Below are 6,000 nucleotides of genomic sequence, written 5' to 3'. Positions count from 1 at the left end.
TCCATTCATATAAGGAGTTTTTGCTGGAAGTATGGAGTACATGTCTTTTATCTGTTAAGTAGGTTCTGTTCTACTTCTAGACTCCTGATAGATTTTACCATGAACAGCTGTGGAATTTAGTCCAATACTTTTTCTGCAACTATTGACAGGGTCATATAACTTTTTCCTTTCTTCTGTTAAAAGGATTACTTATGGGGATGGATCTTCCAATGCTGCACCAACACTGCCATCCCTATAATAAAACCACCTTCTACATCCTGCCAGATCTGACTTCTAATAGTTTGTTTGTTAAACAAATTTCTATCTATGTTCATACTTTTTTCTTCTATTATCTTTATCCAGTTTTAGTTTTAGCACAATGTTGATTTCCCACAATGAGGGGAGAAGTGTTTCTTCTTTCTTCTGCTTTAAATGTTTGACACAATTCATCAGTTAAAATGTATATGAGCTGTTGTTGTCATATAGATAGGTTTTCAAGCTAGGAATATACTTTCTTTAATAGGTGCTATTCAAATTTTATATTTCCTCCAGAGTTAGTTTCATTAATTTGTCTTCCAAGGTACTTCATAGAAGTTGTCAAATTTATTTCAAAAAAGATTTTTGTAATATGGATTCTATTTCCTTTTAGATTCTGTAAAATCTGTGGTAATGCCCTCTAAATCTTGATCTTGTAATTTTAAAAATGTATAATTGAGGGCCAGGGATTTAGCTCAGTGGTTCTGGCGCCTGCCTCTAAAGTGCAAGGTCCCGTGTTCGATCTCCGGTACCAAAAAAAAAAATGTGTAATTGGTATTGTGTAAGAGGAAGAAAAGTTCTAAAGGAGTAGGGGAAGTGGGAGGGGTAGGGAAAAGGAAAGTAGGGAAAAGAAAAAATATGAGAAAAGGAAAAAAAAAATGGCAACAAAGTCTTTGCAAATAGGGAAGGGTGGAGGAGGTGAAGGGAGGGCAGGGAAATGGGGAAAAAATGAGCACCAAGATACGTCATGTAAAGGTACAAGATCCCAATGATAAATGTAACTGTATTGTATACCTAAAATGTACCAATAAACTTATTGGGAAAAAAAAAGGAAAACAACAGAAACAACCCCATATACCTTCAGCCATCTGATTTTTGACAAAGAGGATGTCTTAGTTACTTTTTCTCACTGCTGAGACAAAATACTCGATACCCAAAATTAATGGACGAAAGATTTATTTACCTCACAGTTTGTAGAGGTTTCAATTCATAGTTTGTTGGCTTCAGGGCAGGGTGGCATGGAAGAGGGACATCACAGAGGAGAAACAAAAGGCAGCAAAGTAGTAAAGAAGTAGCAAGGGACAACAGCAGCCCTCCTTCTGTCCCTTGTGTTCTATCCAGGCTATACTTCCTTAGGGCGGGTAGCACTCACACCCAGGGAGGGCCTTCCCATTATCCACTCCCAGAACTATGCCAAACCATCCAGTGGAATAATTTAGTAATCACATACTCTTGATCCCAGCATCACACACTCTAGATCCAGCTGCCTCTGAAAAGCCCCACCTATGCCTCCATAAGGCTTTGGGGGGACATCTAGACACAAGTCACAACAAAGACCAAAAAGACATGTTGGAGAAAAGATAACCTTTTTGAAAATGTGCTGGGAAAACTGGTTATCCACATCCAGAAGATTTAAAACTAGATTCATACATCTCACCCTGTACTAAAGTAAAATAAAAATGGATCTAAGACTTAGATGTAAAAACAGGAACATTGAGCTAGTATGGTGCCACGTACCTGTAATCTCAGTATTCTTGTTGATCCCAGACTGGGTGACTTAGCAACTTGGTGAGACACTGTCTCAAAAATAAAAAATAATAAAAAAGGGCTGGGAATATAGTTCATTGTAAAAGTCCTGGGTTTAATTCCCAGCACCACAAAAACAAACAAAACAAAGACTTCCGGCAAACCAAAAACATGAAAACAGGGGCTGGGGATTTAGCTCAGTGGTTCCGCTGCTTCCCTTGCAAGCCAAGGTCCCAAGTTCGATCCCTGGTGCCAAAAACAAACAAACAAACAAAAAAAACCCATTAAAACTGCTGGAAGATAACTTAGGGGAAATACTTTAAGCCACAGTGTGTACAGGCAAGGATCTCTTGAATAGAAATCTAATAGCACAGAAAATAGTATCAAGAATCAATGAATAGTATTATTCAAATTAAAAAGCTTCTGTACAGCCAGGCTTGATGGTGCACACCTATAATCCCAGCACTCTGGAGGGTGAGGCTGGAAGATCACTGTTAATTCAAGGCCAGTCTTGGCCACATAGTGAGCTCAAGACCAGCCTGAACTATATAGCAAGACCCTGTCTCAAAAATTTTTCTTAAAAAGCTTCCGTACAGCAAAGGAAACAACAGAGTGAAGAGACAACCTACAGAATGGGAGGGAAATGAGCTACTCCTCTGATAGAGGGCTAATAGTTAGAATATATAAAGGACTAAAAAAAATTAATCACCAAAAAACAAATGACCCAATTAAAAAAATAGGCAAATGAACTGAAGAGACACTTCTCAAATGAAGAAGCAGCAGTGGCTTCAGCATCTTTAGCCATTAGGGAAACACAGATCAAAACAACTCTGATTCCGTCTTACCCCTGGTCAGAATGGCTTCCAAGGGCCGCGGATTTAGCTCAGTGGTTTAGCCGCCTGCTGCGCAAGCGCAAAGACCCGAGTTTGATCCCTGGTACCAAAAAAAGGAATGGCTTCCAAGAACACACAAAAGAACAAAAGCTGGAGAGTATGAGGGGAAAAAAGCAACACTTCTACACCTGTTGGTAGGAAGGTAAACTAGTGTGGCCACTATGGAAATTCCTCAAAAAACTAAAACTAGAAATTCTACTTGACTCAGCCACATCCCACCTGGGTGTGTTTCTGAGAGTTAAAGACATAGTATGGTGATACAGTAAATACTTACCCATGTTTATAGCAGTGCAACTCACAGCAGCTACACTATAGAAACTGCCCATCACCAGAAAAATTGATAAAGAAAATGTGGTATATATGAGGTGTGATTGAAAAAATATGATGAATGTTTAAATACAAAATATTATACACAAAGAAGAAAGTAATATAGATCAGGGCAGAATCCAGTGAAATTGAAAATGAGCAGCTTTAAAAAATCAATAAAGCCTGCTGGGTGTGGTGGCACAAACCTGTTATCCCAGCACCCAGGAGGCTAAGGCAGAAGGATTGCTGGGAGGTCCAGGCCAGCCTGGGTTACATAATGAGTTCAAGGCTAGCCTGAACTGCATAGCAAGAAAATTATTATAGTAAAAGACATTATCATCCATCTCCCTCAAAATACTCCCTCTTGCTTTTTTTTTTTTTTTTTGGTACCAGGGATCAAACTTGGGATCTTGCGCTTGCACAGCAGGCTCCAGAACCACTGAGCTAAATCCCTGGCCCCTCCCACTTGCTTTGAACATACTTATCCCATCATTCTTGCCACTTTCTGAAGCATCTGTGGAAATACTGTTTTGTGAATGTCTTTAGTCGCACTGTTGTGGCTGGCTCAATGTCCTGAATTGATCCAAAACATTTACCTTTCATGGTTATTTTGACTTTGGGGAAGAGCCAGAAGTTGCATGATGCCAGATCTCTAAATAAGGTGGATGAAGACACACTGTATTGGCATTGTCTTTCTGTTAGATGGCACCGGGCAGCATTCACTGTATTTTGATCACACCTTGAAAAGACAGTCATGAAAGAGGACTTCTGGAACTGTTTCAGAAAGTTGCAAGAATGATGAAATAAGTGTGTTTGAAGCTAGGGGGAATATTATGAGGGTGGTTAGTGGCAATGAGTCTTTGTAATAAATTTTAAAAATGTTAACACTTACTGTATATTTCCATCATACTGCATATACACAATGAAATACTCTTCAGCCATAAAAAAGAATGAAGTCATGGAATTAATATGAGAAAATGCAAAAATGGAAACAAAGTCTTTGTAAATAGGGAGGGATGGAGGGGTTGAAGGGAGGGCAGGGGAATGGGGAAAAATAAGAACCAAGAGAAATTATATAAAGGTGCAAATTTCCAATGATGAATGCCATTATATTGTATACCTAAAATGTACCAATAAAATTAATTTTTTAAAAAAAGAATGAAGTCATGGGATTTGCAGGAAAACGAGTGGAACTTGAAACTATTGTGTTAAGTGAGGTCAAATACAGAAAATTAAATATTACATGGCTTCTTGTACAAGAAGCCTAAGACAGCAAGAAATGAATGAAAGAGTTCAACAGAGGAGAGATGACAGGAAACAAAAAGGTAGACTTGTTGGAGATGGGAAATAGATTTGAGAGAGAGGAAGAAGGGGCAAGTAAAGGGAAAAAAGGTTATCAAGATATGCTATAGAAAGGAAAAATTCTGAGAAAAGAAAAAAATGGAAACAAAGTCTATGTAAATAGGGAAGGGTGGAGGGGGTGAAGGGCACACACAGGTAATGGGGAAAAAAATAAGAACCAAGATACATCATGTACAGGTACGAGCACCCAATTATAGATGTAAACGAATTGTACACTTAAAATGTACCGATAAAAGAATTTAAGCAAAAAAAATACTATATCCATATCCATATTTACCAATCCTCCAAAACAAATGTAGCTATGATGTATTGCAAGCATACACTAATAAAAAATTAAAATATCCTTTTAAGGAGTGGAAAGCAAACAAATGGCTCTTACTTTTGAGCTCTTCAAGAAATTTAAATAAATCCTTTTCACTTGTAATTGCAATTCGGGCAGCGTTAGAAAAGGCAGCTGTGCTTGAGCTTGGAGTCATGCACATACCTGGTTTAAATCTTCTTTTTCCATAACCCATAGCATTTGGATTCCACAATACTTCTGCATTGATATCCTGGAATTTTCTTCGGAAGTAGCTTTAAAAAAAAGTAATTTAAAAATAGATAAAAGGAGCTATAAGACAAAAAGAAAAATGTTAAATTACAAGTTATATATGCTGAATAAATATATTTTAAATCTTATTTGCATACTCAATAATATTTGGTTTTTGTTTTTTTGACATAGGGTCTCGCTATGCAGTTCACGCTGGCCTTGAACTCACTATGTAGCCCAGGCTGGCCTCAAACTCATGGTGATCCTCCTGCCTCAGTCTCCCACGTGCTGTCAATAATATTTGAATGTTTATTTCTGTGACATTTATAGAATAAATACTATTATTATTATTTTTGCAGTACTGAGGATCCAACTCAGGACCTCATGCATTCTAAGCAAGTTCTCTAGCATTGAGCTACATCCTCAGCCCTTATTTTATTTTGAGACAGTGTCTTGCTAAGTTGCCCAGGTTGCCACGGTACTTGCAATCCTCTTGCCTCAGCCTCCCAAGTATCTAGGATTATAGGCATGTGTCACTATAAGACTTCTACTATAATTTCCATAGGCCATTTGACTATCTTGGCTTTTGATTTCCTTCATCTTGCTCAAGACTATTTGATCTCATGTACATAAATACCCAAGACCCTTGACACATCCCCTAAAATGGCACTATCTTGAATATACATGAGTCATGTTTATACTACATTACTTTGTGTTGGGTTTTAAAATGCAACTTTTTGATTAAAATAAATTCTTGGGTCTGGGGGTGTGGCTCAGTGGTAAAACACTTGCCTAGCATGCCTGAGACACTGAGTTTCACTGTCATCACAAGAGGAAAATGCAGAGGAAGAGGAGGAAGAGGAAAGGGGGAAAAGCAGAGGGGGATAGAGAAAAGTTTAATTTCCATAAATTTTATGATTTCTAAAATTCTTGTTGATGAGTAGGTTTATTTCATTGTAGTCAGAGAAGACACATACTATGACTTCAATTTATTTTTTAATTTTTTGGTACTGGGGATCGAACTCAGGTCCTTCCACTTTCGAGGCAGGCACCGGAACCACTGAGCTAAATCCCCGGCCCTTCAATTTATTTAAAAAAAAAATTTTGTTTTTTTTTGGTACCGGGGATCGAACTCAGGACCTTGTGCTT

The sequence above is a fragment of the Heterocephalus glaber genome, unplaced genomic scaffold, assembly GCF_053883595.1.
Source record: "Heterocephalus glaber isolate CG9 unplaced genomic scaffold, H.glaber_assembly_v1.0 deba00001811, whole genome shotgun sequence".
Taxonomy (NCBI): Eukaryota; Metazoa; Chordata; class Mammalia; order Rodentia; family Bathyergidae; genus Heterocephalus; species Heterocephalus glaber.
This window is presented reverse-complemented; position numbering follows the sequence as displayed.